We start from the raw sequence: 19112 nt of genomic DNA, 5'->3' as shown, positions 1-19112 counted from the left end.
AGCCTTTGGAGCAGAGTTCTCTTTGCGAGCCATTTACAACCCACGCATCTGGAATTCGGAACTGACCACTCACTGAGTGAAACTGTACTTTGGACTATGGAATATAACAAGTCATAAAAAACCCCATGACTTGCACATAGTGGGAGTAGCCATGGAAAGGGAATGAGCACAAACCTCCCTCCCTCTCTCTCTCTCTCTCTCTCTCTCTCTCTGTCTCTCTCCATCTCTTTTCCACCCCCCTCTACTACTAATACTAGTAGCAATTTTCATTTATATTATATATTTTTATTTTATATATATTCTATTTTTTGAGCTTGCTCTTTCTTCACAACAGCAGCTAATTTTTATATAGGCCTTTAAGGTTTGGAAATCACTTTAATTATCTCATCTGATCCTCAAAAATAACCCTGGGGTGTAGGTGTTATCACCCCCATTTTATAAATGAGGACACTGAGGCAAAAAGAGGTTAAATGATTTTCCTAGGGCCACACAGCTAGTATCTAAGTAAGTGTCTAAGGAAAGATTTAAAGTCAGGGCCTCCTGAGTCCAAGTCTGCTGGTCTATCGCCTACCTCCCAACAATCCTGTCATTAGATAATTCAATTAATTGCAGATGTGGAAAGTCCAGGGAGATTAACTGGTTCACCCAAGTCATGTAGATGGTGATCAGAGTTGGGACTCACTCCCGCTTTTTCACTTAGGCGGGTAAGTGGTATAGTGGACTTGGAATCAGGAGGACCTGACTTCAGATCTTGCTTCACACATTTACTAGTCATGTGACTGAAATTGGAGGACAGCTTTCACTCACATAAAATGTTAAGAAAGGGTGGCTGGGTGGTGCAGTGGATAGAGCACAACCCTGGAGTCAGGAGGATTGAGTTCAAATCCAGCCTCAGATACTTACTAGCTGTGTGACCCTGGGCAAGTCAGTTAACCCCAATTTGCACCTGGTCCCTACCAATAAATAAAATGCTAGGAACCAAGAAAAGGATTGTTTATTAGTCACTTAATCCAATGCTTATTATGTGCCAGACACTAAGTATGGATTATAATAGCTACCATTTACATAGACTTTAGGTAATACATGTAAAGAATTTTGTCATAGAGTTTAATGGCTGGGAGTGGGCAGCTGGTAGCAAAGGTAATGTCAAATGGTTCCTAAGGCAGCTGTTGGTGGTGACCTTCCATGGGTGCTTCAGAGCTCATGAGTGCTCTGAATCTTTGATCTCTCTGCTTTGCAGCCACTGGCTTGTCTGTTCTCCAGCCTCTGTTAACTGGGCAGGTGGTGGAAGTGGGGAAAAGGACAACCATCATTTAGGCAGGGCTCCCTTTCCTTCCCTTTCTTAGAATCTAGGAGAGGAGATGAGATATGGATACTCATAAAAAATGGAACAAGTATAAAAAAAAATTCAGCCTAGTGCTATTTTAAGATTCATGGAGGGAGAGATCTAATCTGGCCTAGGGAATCACAGAAGGCCTTTTTGGAAGAGGCAGGATCTGAGTTGGACTGTGGAGGATGGGCAGGTTTCCAGCAGGAAGGGGTGAGGAGAGGTGGGGAGGTAGAGAAAATTCTCAGTATAGGAAGAAGGACAACCAGAGACACAGAGGTTATAAAGTTCAGGGAACTGAGACTAGTCCAGTTGCCTGGAGCATAGACCGCATAACAAGCATAGCAACAGTATGACTTTAAAGGCAGCGGTGTACCATATTTCCTTTATACCTGTCTAGCTTCTCTCCGGGTGTATGTTTCTGGGTGACTAGTTGGGGCAGTCCTCTGGTCTTCCATTTCCATGGCAGCCGGTGGGAGGCAGGACGCAGCATCAGTCTCAGGTCTTCCTGACTCTGATCCCAAGCACTCCATCTTCTGCTTAGAACTTTGAAGCACATCTGAGTTCAGTATCTCCTTCCCCTGCCTCCCACAACCTAGGGACTGTTTTTGTTTTGTCTTTGTGCTCCATGGTGCCTCGAATGTTGTAAGGAGGCAATACACACTTGTTGAATTTTCAATGAGAATAAAGGTCACCTCTCTTTACTGTACCTGAACGGAGGAGAAACTAAGATTTCAGTCCTTGAATGACTTGTGAGAGCAAAGGAGAAGTAAGCTATGAGCCTCCCAATTTTTCCCTTCTTCCTGAACCCTCTCACACACACCCCACCTGCTTCCCTGATGTTCTAGGCTTGGATGTCCCAAGTGTGCCCCAAAATGCTAATGCCATGTTAGGTTGCATACAAAGAAAATATAAGGAAATTGATAGTCTTATCAACCTGGCCCTGCCTCATTGGACCACACAAGGACTACAGAGTTCAATTCAGGGCGTTGAGTTTCAGGAGGGACATTAACAAAGTGAAGCACTATCAGTGCTGGCAATCAGGATGATGAAATGATTAGAAACCAGTCTCTGGTGTGGAGGATCCGGCAGGACTGAAGGTGTTTAGTCTAGAGAAGTAAAGGCTTAGGGGAGATGTCATAGATGCAAAGGAATCCTTTCTGATAGTTGGTAGGACTCAATTCTGCCTTTTCCTTCCTTAATCATTTAATCACCCAATAAGCATTTATTGAGGGACTGTTGCATGTCTTATACTGTTCTATGGGGAATACAAGAGAACTACAAAATGTGGTTTTTGCATTTGAGAGGCAAAACCTAATATAGATGACAAGCTGTGCTCATAGGATGGAGTATAGAGAACACTGGAGATAGGGCTTAGTAGAGTGTTTAATTATACAAGGCAATGGGAAAGAACATTCAGCTGAGAGCGTGCAAATTCTAACTCTGCTAATTACTTCCTGGGTGACCTTGGGCAAAGACATATTGCTTCTCTGGGCACCAGTTCCCTAATCTGTAAAATGAGGGGGTTGGACTAGATGCTTTCTCTGATCCCTTCCACTTCTGGTGTTTTATGGTTCTTTGTTCTCTCTGCCATCCTTCCTTCTCTCCATTTAGCTAAGGTTGTGATTTGGAATTCATATACCTAGAAATGAGAAGTAAAGATTTCTCACAGGGGCTGTTGTTGAGTAAATGATGTGTCATGGCAACCTTTCGGCCCACTGGGGAGGGAAGGACTGAAAAAAAGTAAGAGAAATGTGGGTAAAGCATCCCAGGTCATAGAAACAAAGAACCAACAGGAACAGGGCAAGAAATTTAGTACTCGAGACAAGAGACCCCCTAAGAGTGTTTGGAATTCTTGCTTGAAGCAAGCAGATGACTAGATGGGGAAGTTAGAAGGGATCTTGGAAACGACATAATCCAATTCTCTCATTTTGCTGGTGGGCTCAACTGAGGCCCATAGAGGGGAAGTGACTTGCCCAAGGTCGTCTATCAAGTTGGTGCAGAACCAATAAGTCTCCTGTTCCCTCACTTCCAGTCCAAGGTCCATTCACCCAAGCCTGACTACTGTTTGTAAAAATAACATCTCACACTTGTGTAGCACTTTTTTTTTCCACTTCTTGAAATGACTTTAACAAATCAATTTGTTCTTACAACATGCTTGGTTTAGGAAAAGATTGGCCAGTGGGTTTTTTTTCCCAAAATAGCGCTTTTTTTTTTTTAAGTGGAACAAGCATGTGACAGTAAACTAGACCTTCTACCAATTTCTTCAGTCCACAATGATTTCACTGTTAGCTTTTTACGGAATAGGGAACCTTGTTTGCTTTCTCCACAGTAAATCAGTCTTGCCTAATACTAGTCAAACACTCCGAACCCTGCCCATTTGGAGGAACACTTCCATCTCCAATGCAGCATCCCTATTGTTTTCCCAAGAAAAGGCATGCGTAATGATTCCAGAAACAAAGTATCAAAAATTGAGAGGGACCTTGATTATCATCCAGTCCAACTGTCTTACTTCACAGAAGAAAAACTCAAAGAAGAGAAGCATTCATCCCTCATAGAAATATCCTATACAACGTAATAAGCATATCATTTAGCACCCATTGGGCTACGTCCTGGGGAAGGCAAAGACAAAATGAAAGAGTAATTTATGCTCTTAAGCTTCTATGTTACCAGAGGCTGGGGACAGGGGAGAAATACTGCATGAAAAGAGAGAAGTATATTCCTGATAACTGGGAGGAGAAAGAGCAGCGGTAGGGACATTGGAAATCAATGAAGCCAGGCCCTCGAGGACCGGAGAGGTCTAGTAATTAGTGGTCTAGCTTAGGGTAGAAGCGAGATCTGTAAGAAATCTATTTGGTCTCTCTGAGCAAGGCCAGTCTCTGGCCTTTCCTTCTGCTTAGCGTATTCCATCTCCTGAGGTGGAAGTTGAAGGATGAGCTTAATAGATGTCTATCAATGGGAATGTTTTCAGTTTAGGCATAAACAACTCTTAAAGTGTGACCCCTAGGAGAAGAGTTTAAGGCAGAGGGCTATCTAATTTCCTGTCCAGAGGGCCTGGAATCCATCTCACTATCTGAAAGGAGTCCTGATAAACCTGATTGCCTCCTTCATCCTCTTTAGCTCACACTGAGCTTTCTCCTCTGAAGACATAGTCCACACTGCACATTGGCGCTTGGCATCACATTCTGTATTGGTTCCTGTTGGTTCGCTTGGCTTTCTCAAATGGATTATAAGCTCCTTCAGCGCTGCAACCAAATTTTATTATTTTTCTCAATCGCTCTTCTAGAGCAATAACTCAGTAAATGTTTGTTGAATAAATTGAAATAAATGGATGTCTGACAAATGTATATTATTAATAGCTGAAATTTCTATGGTATTTAAAGTTTACAAAGTGGTTTTCTCGTACCATCCTCGTGCTGTGAGGAATACATATGTTGTTAGCCCCATATTCTAGATCAGAAAACTGAGGCTTAGGTGAATGTCTTATCCAGGGTCACATACTTCGTAAATGGCAGAGCCATAATTCAAACCTGGGTCTTTTGAGTCCAAACCCAGTGTTCCTTCTATTATGTCATATGCATCTCTGTCCAGTATAACACATAATATGATTGAAATGATATGTTTTCTAACAACCAAATTATAAGCCCTTTCAGGGTAGATCCCATGCTCTGCTCATCTCTTCATTCCTCTCAGTGCTTATCCCACCAGCCTATATGGGGTAGGCAATCAATGCTCCTTGATAGTGGGAATAAGTGAATCAATCTTATTTAGTCGAGAGGAAACAGAAGCAACTCCGTTATGTAATTATGTCGTCAACAATATACAAGGAAATTATTGCAAGCTAAAATGAAAAGCATCCTTATTAACTTTGGCTGGAAAGGGCTGTCAAGTTTAATCTGGGTTCTCTCTGTGCTCCAAATCCACAGAGGAAGAAATTAATTTAAATTTGAATTTTAGTACTTAATAGGAATCACATATATGAGACTTTTCTGGGCTTGATTTCATACCCTGAAAAATGAGGCAGTTGGAGTAGATCGATGGCCAAAAATATGTCTTACGCAGAACCTTAGTTCAAATCTCACCTTTGAATCTTATTACCCCCTGTGACCTTGGGTAAGTCATTTAACCCTTCTGGGTCTCAGTTTTCTCATCTGTGAGGAGGTTGGACTTGATGGCCCCTAAGAGCTTTATAACCTCTAAAATCTCTGATGCTATGACTCTACTGTCTTCCAGCTTTAATATTCATTTCAACAAGCATTAAGTGGCTACTCTGTGTTGAGCAAAAGGTAGTTATACAAAGGCAAACAAGAAAATAGCCCTTACCTTTCAAAGAGCTTACTCCACTGGGGGAACACAATGGGTACTGAGTAAATTTCAGGTAATTTGAGGAAAGAGGAGGATGCACTAACAAGTAGCGAGATGAGGGAAAGCTTTGCAGAGGAGTTGGCGCCTTTACTTGAAGCAAGATGAAGAAGAGATGAGGAGTATATGAAGTTCGGACAAGGGGGAAGGCATGTGTAAATGCTTGGAGTTGGAATGTAGAGCATAGAATGGTGAGTGATCCTGGAAAGGTAGGTTGGAGACCCACTGTTGAGGCCTCAAGTGCCAGGCTGAGAAATCTGTACTATTGTAGAGATTATTGGCAATCAGTGAAGGTTTTTTGATCAAAGGGAGTGACAGGACTAGACTTGTGTCTTAGGAAGATAAATCCGATGGCTCTGTGAAGAATGGATTGGAGAGGGAATGTCAGAGATAGGAAGAACAATTAGGAGGCTATCGAGTGAGTGGTGATGGGAGCCTGGATCAGTGTGGTTGTGTGAATGAAGAGAAGTATGTAAGAGATGCTTGCAGGCAGAATTGACAAGAGCTGGCAGATGACTTAATGTAAGAAATGGGGGGAGGGAAGGAGGAGGCGAGAGAAGAATCAAGGAGTGTATCATTACCCTCATGACTAAGGATTTTGTTGCTCTCAAGAAATAAGGAAGTTTAGAGGAGATTGAGGGGGAGATGGATGGGTTCTGTGTGGGGCAGGCTGAGTCGAGATGTCCATTAGGAAGTCAGGGATATGGGACTGGTGTTCTGATTGAGATATAATTTTGGAAGGCATCTGGGTAGGTGCAATAACTGAAGCCATGCGAGAGAGTGTATCTAGAGAAAAAGGAAATGTCCCCAAGGCCAGGCTTCGAAAGACAGGAGTGGATAAGGAGTGATCCAGTCCAACTTGTGGTTAGTAAGTTTCTTCTGTGTTCTTGGGTCCACTCTGTGCTATAGATCTCTATGTGATCTTCTGTATGCTGTATTGTGAGCAGCTAGGTGGTGCAATGGATAGTGTCATCTTCGTGAGTTCAAATCTGGCCTCAGATACTTCCTAGCTGTGTGACCCCGGGTAAGTCACTTTAACTCGTTTGCCTCAGTTTCCTCATCTGTAAAATGAGCTGGAGAAGGGCCAAGAAAACCCAGATGGGGTCAATGAGGAGTCGGGCATGACTGAAAAATGGCTGGACAACCAGGGCATCCTGTCTGGATTATGGTGAATGGAAAGGAAATGTGCAACGGGAAGGTCTTATAGATCTGGGTTTCAAGAAGCTTTAAATGTCAAACGGAGAAATTTGCATTTTATTCTAGAGGCAAAACATCCCGACCAGTCAGTCATTTATGAAAGCCCCCTCTATGCCAGACACTGTGCTAAGTGCTGGGGACATAGAAAGGGACAGCTAGGTGAGTAGAGCACCGGCCCGGGAGTCAGGAGGACCTGAGTTCAAATCCGGCCTCAGACACTTGACACACGTACTAGCTGTGTGACCTTGAGCAAGTCACTTAACCCCAATTGCCCTGCCTTCTCCCCTCCAAAAAAAAAAAGAAAAGATAGAAGCATGGTCCTTGACAGCCTCAAGGAGTGTCCAGGGATGTGGTCACAGCAGTACTTCACGGATGTCGCGTTGATAACTATGTGAAGGATGAGGGATAGACTTGGGGCAGACAGGAGGCTCCTGCGATGTCCAGGCCAGGGGCGTAAGAGATCAGTGTAGCAGCCAAAGGAGGGGAGATCATCTGGGAGGTAGGGAGGGAGTGGCCGACAGTGATCTGGGCCTGGAAGGGAACTGATGCCCACCCAGAGTTTTTGATGTGTCCACGGTCAGGCAGGTAGCCGGTAAGAGAGGGAGCAGGATTCAAACTCTGTTCCAAGGATTTTTTTCACTGCCCCCCAGGGCGGGGACTCCGGGTCATTGATCTCAGAGAGAGCAGTTTCGGCTGAAGTGGGTTTGGTCGAGAAGTGATCGAGTGGTGGGGAAATAGAGATGGAGAGTTTGCAGCTCTTTCTAGGAGTGGGGTCATGAGAGGGAGGATGGATAGAAAAGATGGTGGGGTCAAGAGCAGGTATTTCTTTTAGGATGGGGAGGAGACCAGGGAATGTTTGTAGGCAGCGAGGCGGTAGAAAGAAAGATTGAAGATGAGAGAGAGGGAGGGAATGATCAATGGGGAAACCTCCTAGAGGAGATGGGACGGGTGAGTTCAAGGGCATGACGAGAGAGGTTAGTTTGATGTTTCTCAGGCCCCCAACAGCTCTGATCCTAATGCTTCTATAATTATAAGGCCCCTTCTGGCTCCTGGCTCTGACATGCTATGGTTTTAAGGCTGCCCCCGGCTCTGGAAGTCTGAAATCCTACGGTATTAACACTTAACTTGATTTAATGACGTTCCATTGTAACACTTTTTGCTGAGTGTATATTGCATGTTCTGGAGAGTTTGGCAAAGTCCCTTTGCTTAACTCACCCTCTCCCTCTCCATTTGATCTGATCATGGCTCTAAGACCTATATAGACCCATGGCAGACAGAGCCCAGAAACATAGAGGAGACAATTATTTACCTTAATCAAGAATGATTGAGTAGTTAGAGCAAATACCTCCAATTTTTAAATTAACCTAATCATTAGTTTTGTTCTATTCCAAATAATTTTTTCTCTGCTTCCACTGAAAATAGCATTGTCTTGCCTCTTACATATAAATTAAGGTGGTGCGTGATGAGGTGAATTCCATTAAGCACTGGAAATTACATTCTGATTTATCACCTAAGTTGAAGATGTTTTTAGATTTAATTACTATACATCTTCCCATCTATGGAGAGATCATAGGTATCATAAGGTTGTAGATTTACGGCTGGACCACAGAGGCCATATAGTCTGGGCCCCCCCCCCCCATTTTACAGAGGAGGAAACTGAGGCCAAGAGAGGTTAAATGACTTGCCCAAGGTAACACAGCGAGTAAATGTCTGAAGCAGGATTTGAACCCGAGGCTTCTGACTGCAAGTCCTGAACTCTTATCTTGTCTCAGCTATGTGCGAGCATGGATTCATAGATGGTATGATCTGCCTAGTAGGTCTTAGAAATCCTTTAAAAAATAGTAAATTACAGATCCTTTTGTGAATGAAAATGAATTTCAGTCAAAGGCAATAGCTGGGTCTCTGAAGCTGCCAAAAGACAAACCCTCCGATAAAGGCTAATTTTTGTTTTATTTTTTAAAGCACAGGATTTCCAATTCCAAACCAGTTCTGTATTAGTGGTCATGGGGGCAACACATCAGAAATAATCCCAGAAATACTGTATAGTATCTGTTTGAGGGAATGTTGCTTAGACCCTGTGGTGCCATGGTGACCAGGCAGGCTACTTCCTGTTTTAGGTACTCAACACTCAGCCGGTGTCCAGGAGCATCAGATGGGATCATGGCCAAGGAGCATGCAGTCTTGAGAATGGGAATGTTTGTTTTCTTTAGAGCCTGTCCCCAAATAAGAACTATATTCCAGGGTTCCAGAGAGGGATATTGAAAATCAAGTCCTGGTCTTAGGTATGCAGAACATATTTCGTTAGAGTGTGCACCCAGGAAATTTTGCTCTTTTAAGAGGAACATATATGTAATATTTTTTTTTTCCTTGGAGGCAGCTTTCAAACGTTTTATTCACTTTTGGATGTGCTATAAATAAGTGTTTCCACTATGGAAAAGAATGTTATGAGCGCAGTACATGTGACTGGGAATGGATTTGCTGAAGACATCTGCGAAAGGGTAAAAGCTTAGAAAACAACCTGGAGGCTGGAATTAAAAAATGAAACAAAAATAAAGAAAATAAAGGGAAAGAAGGCGAGGCCCGTGAGATGATTTATTGCAGTAACACATCCTGGTCCTTGGTCTCCTTCTCAGGCGCCTTGGGGCTCCCAGGCTCTTGGCTGCCCGCCTTCTCCTCCTCCGCCTTCTCCTCCTCTTTCTCTTTCTCCTTCTCCTCCTTCACCGACAGCTCTGACAATTTCTCCACCACTTTGTTGGTGATTTCTTTGCCTGCTCCTGCTTTCTTTTCTCTTTCTTCTATCTCATTCCTGCATTCTTCAGATTTTGCCTTAAACTTCTGGGCATTTTCTGCGTTTAGGAATCGAATTGCCAGCAGCTCAGGCTTGGGGCTCTCATCAGCGAAGTCGGCGTGTGTGTTCCAAACCCAGGCCCTGTCGCTGCCTGCGTGGGCTTCAGCTCCATCAACGGTGTGATACAGTGATTTGCACAGATCTTTAGGGTTTTGTCCCTTCTCATGAGGAGGCGAATCGTCCCCTTCTCCTTGTGCTTCAGCAGCTTCACGTCACCCGTCCCTCGCTCTTTCCATTCTGGAAGGTCATTCTCAGACGCAAATCGGAACAGTTTGGCCCGCATCTTAAAGAGCTCTTCTTCATCTTCCTCAAGGGTCTTAATCTCCTGCTCAGGGAGAGACACGATGGGCTCAAACTGCGGATCGTGGTTGGAGTCATCCACATTCTCTGTGGAGGTGTCATGCTCCTCATGAGCTTCCTTAGCAGCCGCCATCGGAGCGGGGCGGCGATGCGGCGGAGGCGGTGGTTGGTCCCGGCGGTGCGGCGGCGCTCAGTCCGGTCCGTGCCTCGTCTGGCGCTGGTGCCTCCTCGCCCCGCGCTTACCTCAGCTCAGTCCCGCCGCGCGCGCGACCCCGGCCCCTATATATGTAATATTTAATCATAAAAGACATGATTTTTAATTTATTAAACAAGTAGAAAAAAAACCCTAAAAATTAACTAAATATTCTTAAGATTGACAGCTAAACTACTTTAAAAATACGAGACACACACATTTGAAATCTTAGGGTGTAACTGGACACACTTACTCCACCTTGTATGCATTCTTATGGTCCTGGTTGTTTGCCACCTGCTAGCTGATTAATACCAACCTGCAGGATCAAATAGCATGCTCTTTGCTTTGTAGTCAGGCCCTTGGCATTTTCTGGAGTGGAGGAAGAAGTATATTCACTGAAGCCTGTTTGCCTCAGTTTTCTCATTTGTAAAAATGAGTTGGAGAAGGAAATGGCAAACCACTCTAGTATCTTTGCCAAGAAAACCCCAAATGAGCTCACAAAGAGTCAGAGACGACTGAAAACAAATGAACAACAAAAATACACATCAACGGGACAGTCAGTCTGAAACAACTAAATACTGTGACTGAAACAACTGGGCAATTTTGGGCGAGTCACTATCCTTTTCTACACTTTAGTTTATCTGCCTTTTCTCAATTAGGGGGTTGGACTAAGTGGCCTTAAGGTCCCTGACAGCTCTATGATCTCTATCCACAAGCATCTCCAGCCAGTATCTGGCCTGTATAGGCCACAATTCCTTTAGCTCCCTATACTTATTGAAAAGAAGAAAAAGTCTAGATGGGTCTAAGGCCTTTAATAGTACTGTTTGTGAATGATTGCATATTTCTAAAAGAAGTCCAGACTTAGCTATGAGAAAGTAGAAAAGGTTACCTGCTGAAGTAATGAGTTTCCCATCCCTGGAGGTGTTCAAACAGAGGCTGAAAGACAACAAGTCTGGAATTTTGTGGAGGGGATTCCTGCTTACACCGAATGATTTCTAAGGTTTCTTCAGGGTCTAACATTTTTACCATGACATGATTCATTAAGCAGGCTAGATCCACTTAATGCCCGGAGAACAGACAAGACGCCAGTTACGAAATTCTTCCTCCATTCAAGGAGGATTCTTTGGAGAGAATTCTTCTGTTTATGGCACTAAGAAGAATGAAGACTTTGCCAGGCACCTCTCCAGATGAGCAGAGCAGATCTGCTACCCCCAGTGAACTTCAAAGGAGTCCACACAAATATTTAATATCACAGACTCAGAGAGCAGAAAACTGAAATCATGCAGAGATATCAGATTTCAACAGCAGGTCTGCTGGCTTTTTTTCTTTTTTTCTAAACTAAGGCCCTGGGATTGTATAGATATACAGCTGATATGAAAGAGCTAATAGTGCTAGTGGACTAGATAGGGCCCAAAGGCTGGCATTGACTGGAAGATCTGGTGTTGGGAGTTGCTTCTTTCAGGGCAGATCCTCCAGGAACAGGGAGGAGATAGAGTTCTACCGTATTCTCCCTTCATCAGATTTCTTCTGGACTATTGTGTTGATTCATGGCTACCATGGTCTAGGAAGGACATCGGTGTGCTGGAGAGTATTCATGAGAGGGCAGAGTAGGGGAAGGTCCTTGAATTCCTGACCTGAGGATCATTAGAGGAATTGGATCTGGTTAGCCTGAACAAAAGATGACTGGGGGACGTGTGAGGGGCTGTCTGCAAGTATTTGAAGGTCTCTTATATGGAGGAGGAATTAGACTTGGTTTTTTGGCACTGGAGAGCAGAACCAGGAGCATTGAGTGAAAGGAGAAAAGAAGCCAGTATGTACTTGATGTCAGGAAAAACTTCTTAACCCCAAAGTGGTCATTTGTTGGACATGTTACATAGGGATTTCTTTTATGTATGGGTTGTACCAAATAGCACCCCAGATCCCTTCCAACCCTCAAGTGGCTTGTGAAATTATGTCTCTTATAATGTTGGGGTCTGTGATGAAATTTAGTCCATTAACACCTTTTATGTGCTCTTCCAAGGCAGACTGGTGGCCATCTTCCCATTTGGACAAAACTTCTTTATGTTTTCTGGCCTAATTATGATGAGGGTATCGATGTTGGGATGATTCATTTTCTTCAGTGCTGTATTCACTTCTTAGCTGTATCTAAGTTAATTTAGGGTATCTAAGTTAATTGGGGCAGCTAGATGGCACAGTGGATAGAGCACTGGGCTTGGAATCCAGAGGTCTCAAATTTCTGAGTTCAAATCTGGCCTCAGACACTTACTAGCTGTGTGATGCCGGGCAAGTCACATAACCTGTTTGCCTCAGTTGCCTCATCTGGAAAATGAGCTGGAGAAGGAAATAGCAAACCAGTCCAATATCTTTGCCAAGAAAACCCCAAATGAGTTTAACTCAAGAGTCAGATGTATCTGAAAATGACAGAACCATAACTCTTGCAAAAATAAGGAATAGAGAGACAAAGGAGACTCTGTATAGTTGTCTCCGATTCCAGGATGAAACAACTTTCTCTGGCTGAGTCATAACATGGAGGGAGGACATATTTGGCTATCATCGTGTCACAGGGTAGCTTATGAAATCACCAGTGAGATGTTGGTTGACTTACAATAACACTGTTGTCTTAGCATCAGAGTCTTAGAAGAGAGACCACATCCTCCTTTACAAAGCAGTTGGTCAGGGGCCGTCAGTGCTGGCCCTCGACTGATCTGGTTCAAGGGCTTCTCTCTGTTCTGTGGGTTAACAACAACTCACACTGAAAGGTTTACACAGTACCATTGTCCCGACAGCCCTTTGAAGCACTGGAGCACAGAGGGAAGTCATAGGATTATACCTCTAGGGATGGAAGTGACCTCAGAGACCACCTGGTCCGACCTCTAGGTTTTACAGACCAGCAGCCTGCGGTCCTTGGGCAGATTCAGGATTCAAATCCGGGTCCTTTGACTACAGCCAGTAACTTTTCTCCACTGGACTATGTACTTGACCTTGTTTTGTACTTACTGTTTTTCTGACTTTGGGGTTACCTTAGAGTTTCCTTATCTGTGACAGAAGAGAGGATTGGACTGAGTTCTCTAATGTCCTTTATAGCTCTAAATCCTTGGTGAAGCAAGGGAGCTTTGTTCATTTTACAGATGGGGATACCTGCACAGAGAACCCACGTTGCTCAGCCCAGGTTAATATCTGGGTTTCCTGAGTTTAACAGAATTTATCGCTTCCACGCTTTAATAGATGGTTCTTCATGACTGACGGCGACGTGGTGGCCATCTTCTGTTAATGGATCTCTGCATGTAGTCCTGGACGTGGAACACTCCAGCTTTGAAGAATGTGATTTCCCACATCAAGAGATAAAATTTTCCCAATCAACATCCTTCCAATTCCATTGTGATGATGTTTTTGTTTTTGAAATCACTTTCTTGTTATTTGGAGGTGGAATTATTTATTCAGAGCAGCTAGGTGGTGAACTAGGTAGAGCGCTGGGCCAGGAAGTCAGGAAGACCTGAGTTCAAATGTGGCCTCAGACACTTAGTAGCTGTGTGACCCTGGGTGAGTCACCTACCCCTGTTTGCCTCAGTTTCCTCATCTGTAAAATGAGCTGGAGAAGAGAATGGCAAATTACTCCAATATCTGCCAAAACAACCCTAAATAGGGCCATGAAGGGGCAGACATGGCTGAAAAGTAACTGAACAAATGTGCTAAGCCCTTTACAAATGTTGTTTCCTTTGGTCTTTACGGTAAAACCCTGCAAAGTAGATGCCATTATTATCCCCATTTTACGGTTGAGGAAACTGAGGCAAACAGGGTCACGCAACTAGTGGGTATTTGAGGCTAGGCCTTCTTGACTTCAGACCCAGAATTCTATCCACTGCACCACCCAACTGCCTTTCTCAGAGCTGAGCTTCAAAGCCAGTTTTCCTTACTCTAAATCCCATGTCCTCTCTACTCTAGACCACCTCAAAGTTGTATGCTGGTAAGGACTTACTTTAATTACTAATTACTAATTAGCACGATCCAGCACTAGTGCTCTGGTATTCACTTTGGTGCCCCTTTGCCCCAGACTTTGTCTTATTACCCATATTTTGACCCTTTCACTGATTATCACCAGTTCAGAGAGGGAGGGAGATAACTGGCAATCAGTTTTAGGGAGGTAGATCTTGATTCATTATAAGGAACCGTTAGGAAATATCATTTCAGTTGTTTTCAGTCTTTTCCCAGTTGTGTCAGACTCTTTGTGAATTTGGGGTTTTCTTCATCTAAGTTTTTAGAGATATAAAACTTCCTTTACGAACTGCTTTTGCTGCATCCCATAAGTTTTGGTATGTTGTCTCATTATTGTCATTCTCTTGGATAGAGTTACTGATTGCTTGACCTAACTCATTCTTTAGAATTAGATTATGTAGTTTTCAATTGATTTTAATTCTATCTTTCCATGGCCCTTTATTACATATAATTTTTATTGCATTATGATCTGAGAAGGATGCATTTAATATTTCTCCCTTTCTGCATTGAATTGTGAGGATTGTATGCCCTAGTGCATAGTCAATTTTTGTGTAGGTGCCATGTACCACCTAGAAAAAGGTATATTCCTTTCTATCCCCATCCAATTTTCTCCAGAGGTCTAGTATAGCTAACTTTTGTAAAATTCTGTTCACCTCCTTAACTTCATTCTTGTTTATTTTTGTGGTTAGATTTATCTAGTTCAGAGAGGGGGAGGTTGAGGTCCCCCACTAGTATAGTTTTGCTGTCAATTTCTTCCTGTAACTCCCTTAACTTCTCTAAGAATTTGGATGCTTTACCACTTGGTGCATGTATGTTTAGTAATGATATTGCTTTATTGTCTATGGTGCCTTTTAACAGGATATAGTTTCCTTCCTTGTCTCTTTTAATTAGATCTATTTTTGCTTTTGCTTTGTCGGAGATCAGGATTGCTACCAACATTGGGGCTTTCTCGGCAAAGATATTGGAGTGGTTTGCTATTTTTTTCTCTAGATCTTGACTCAGTATAAGGAAACTATCAGAAAATATAAAAGCCTTTCTTACAAGGTAGTGAGTTCCCTGGCATTATAGGTGTTTAAGTAGAGTCTGGATAACCACCTGTCAAAAACACTGCAGTAGAATGAAGGTTGGTCTAAATTATTCTTAAACCCTAACAGTGGCTGAGCTCCTAAGATTCTATGATTTTTTTCAACTCTTAGAGCTCTTGAACGTTTTCGGTTGCATGGGTTTTACTTATTGACTATATTCATTTCTCTTCTTTGAAGCCAGTCTTGTTCTTCATAATTTCACAACATTCACTTTTGATTTTTGGTGGTGATCCTTTCCATTTTCACCATTGTACTTCTCATATATATTGTTTTCTCAGCTCTGCTTCCTTGACTCTGCATCGCTCATGTCAATCTTTTCATGCTTCTCTGCATTTGTCACATTCATTATTTCATTTTAGAGAAAGAAATAAACCTAAACATATGAAATACTTATGCTGTTATACATAGTAATATTCCATTACATTTATGTACACTTTTTTTTTGGCCATCCCCTTGTTGATGGGCATCTATTCTGTGTCCAATTCTTTGCTATCACAAAAAGTGCTGCTATAAATATTTTCATGCAAATGCATACTTTCTTCTTACCAGTGGCCTCCTTGGGGTATAAACCTAGTAATAGAATCCCTGGGTCAGAGAAAATTAGCTCCATTTTAAGAGGAGAAAGTTGAGGCTCGGAGAAATGAAGCAATGCTTCTATAGTGTCCCTGGTCGTCACCGGCTAAGTTAGCGATCCAATTTGAGTCTCTTGACTTAAGTGCGAATTTGTATCCAAGGAGGTTTATCACCTAGCCCCTTCACTTTCTCCTCCACTATGAAACAATGACGGCTACTGTTTGGTGTAGAGATATGTTCCTTGTAGAGACCCAGGAGAATAATTGGCCTTAGTCCTGCCTTCCATCCAGCTCTGCGTTTTGTGAAAACGATCAATGTTGAATCCATTCTTGCCGTGTGCCCGGTGACAGAGGCCATGATGGTGCTGGTGGTTAATGTTGACTTTGCCCCAGGTCCCGGATAAGTTTCTGACTCAGGCTTATCTTCAGTGTGCTGACTTAGGGAAAGCCTATTTGTTTTGACAAGTTTTGTGTAGGAAGGTAGGTAGGTATAAAGATTGAATCTGTGATTTCATTGGTAGGAGGAAAGCCCGGGTGAGAAAACTCCCTCTACCAATATAGGCTGCCACTTTCTCTGTTCATTGTAGTCTTAAGAGTTACCTAAAGCACCAAGGCATTAAATTACTTGCCCAGGGTCACACAGCCAATGTGTATCAGAGGAAGGACACACACACGCGCGCACACACATGCGCGCACACACACGCACACGCACACATATATATGCGCACACACACACACACACACGCACACACACGCACACGCGCAGGCACACGCACACGTCAAATCAGTGAGGAATGTTTTCTGTAAGGACTCATTTTATAGCCAAGTTGCCTAATTGGTAAATTCAACAATTCAGTTCAGCAGATGCTAATTAAGGACCTTCTGTGTGCAGATACCGGGGTTACCGTCTAGTAAGAAGCAGTCCGCTCCCTCAAGGAATTTACATTCTCCTTGGGGGGGAGGGAGCAGTGTATACGATAACTAAATGCCAAGCTAAGCGAGTGATTTCAGAAAGGAGAGAGTCCTAGTAATCGGGGAGATGAGGGAAGCGTAATGACTTTTAACCATCACCTACATTTCCTCTGCATTCTTCGTCCGCTCCGCCCTTGCAGCCGTCTCTTATGATGAAGTTTAGAGAAAGGAAGGAGAAAACCTAACATGAATATTTATACTGACATAGACGGTATCCCATTCCCCAGGTCTCTCTGTGCTGCGAAGGAGAGTTGGGATGTTTTCTCCTATGTCTTCTGGTTCAGTTAGGCTGGCTTGCCTGCCCCCTGTGTGGAAGTTAAAGTTGGCGGTTAATGAGGCTAGCTGGCCCCTTGTCCGCTGGCTCTGCTTTCAGTCCAGCCCTTACATCCGGGGAATGGCTCTTGTGGAGAAGGGGGCCAGTATCCCCACTGACTGACAACCACCCGCCGCACGCAGGGCGGGCAAAGCACCCTGAGGGAGAGACAGGAGGCAGCATATACGGGGCGAGTCAAACCACCGTCACCACCTTGACCGCCGTGTCTCTCTTAGAACGCAGAAGGAGACAGCGCAGAACTCTAAGACCGAGAACCCAGGGAATAGTTGTGTCCCCCAGACCGCCAGATCTGCTTCTAGCCCGGCTCTCACAGCCATCGTTGAGAGAAGAAGTCTTTGTAGGGAGGGGGTCCACCTTCCTCATCACCACTATCAACAACCATTGGCCAACTGCCATCAATAGAGCGATAGACACGAGAGCCCTGGGAGTGGCAGCACCTCCTCAGACCCCTGGTCCTGCTTCTCAGCCCTCACTGACATCATTCAGGGAAGGATGTTGTGAAGGGAAGGGACCAGTTATCCTCGCCACCTACCTAACTGCCATTCATGGGTTGGGCCAACCAGCCCTGCCGAAGCAGAAGGAACCCTGGGGGCCAGGCAGGGGTGGGATAGGGTGAGGTGGAAAGGTAGGACAGGAGGCAGCAGCATGTACAGAGCAAGTCAAACCACCATCACCTTCTCTTCTCTTGGACTCAGATGAAGACAGTCCAGGACTCTAAGATCAAGAGCCTTGGAAATGGTTCTGACCCTCAAACCGCCAGATTTGCTTCTGGCCTACTGCTCACAGCTGTCATTTAAAGCAGAAATCACACTAAAACCCAGCGCTGTCATATAGGTCAACATCAGAAATGGACATGATTTTATCAATGGACATGACATTGAAGAAGACCTTTTCATTGTTACAGCTGAAACCTTCCATAGATGTTGTCTCCGTTAGAATATGAGTGCCGTATTTGTATCCGCAGAGGTTAGCACAGCGCTTTGCACATACTAAGCCCTTAATAAATGTTTTATTCATTCATCTTTGTGGTTATTACACTTCTGCAGTATTTAATATGATTGCTTTGTTGTGGCTCTTCCCATTTACACCGTTGTGGTCATTGTGAATATTGTCCTGGATTTATTTATCTTACTGTGCATCAGTTCATGTAAGTCTTTCCATGCTTCTCTGTATGTTCATTATTTCTAAAAAACATAATATTCCATTATATTACCGTATCACAACTTAGCCATCTCCTGCCTGGTAAATGGGCATCTACTTTGTTTCCAGGTGTTTGCTCTCACCGCTATAAGTATTTTTGGTATAGTTGGGGCCTTTTATTTTGTCGCTGGCCTCCTTTGGGTGTGTCTACCTGGCAGTATTTACTGATTTATTGATTGAACTTCCTCACAGTGACACCGGGCTGGATGACTGACAAGGCTATAAAATTTCTTCCGGTGGACTTTAAAAATAAAAGATCTTAATCTTTTGTGAGTGTGGCGATGTGTCCGCATACTGAAGGCGGTGGGGTGGACTCCATGCCTTGTCCGTATGAACTGGGGCCCTTTGTTTCCCATGTTACCTTTCTCTTTTTCCTCTCTCTAGCCTGCCAGCGTGCAAAGGTTTTCTTCTATCCTCTTGACATTTCCCCTACCCATTACATAAAAACCCAGGATTAATTTAATTACATACTCATTTCCACTAGCTGTGTGACTGGCAGGAGCATAATAGATCTGCCAGTCCTCAGAGAGAAAAGGTGAGGTTAGTAACGGTGAGGTCACCCAACCAAGAAGCCAGATATGTCCTGTTCCCTTCCCCCATCTCTAGCATAGACATGCCCTCTTTAGCTCGATGCCTTTCTTCCTCTATCAGGGGGCTCTTTTCCTAATGAAATTCTGATAAGATAGCTGGGGCCTTGCGGTTCCTGGTGACTGTCACAGATCTTTTCAT

At 43.7% G+C, this 19112-nt stretch overlaps 1 protein-coding gene and 1 pseudogene across 2 annotated transcripts in view; one reads left to right on the top strand and one right to left on the bottom strand.

The window, feature by feature from the left end:
* CCDC85C (coiled-coil domain containing 85C) overlaps positions 1 to 19112 on the top strand; it is a 188098-nt gene that overhangs the window by 98042 nt on the left and 70944 nt on the right. The window lies entirely within an intron of this gene.
* On the bottom strand, positions 9464 to 10169 carry LOC118841941 (annotated as a pseudogene).

The sequence above is a fragment of the Trichosurus vulpecula genome, chromosome 3 (assembly GCF_011100635.1).
Source record: "Trichosurus vulpecula isolate mTriVul1 chromosome 3, mTriVul1.pri, whole genome shotgun sequence".
Lineage (NCBI taxonomy): Eukaryota > Metazoa > Chordata > Mammalia > Diprotodontia > Phalangeridae > Trichosurus > Trichosurus vulpecula.
Note: the sequence above shows the minus strand (reverse complement) of the source record. Positions and strands in the feature narration are given on the sequence as shown.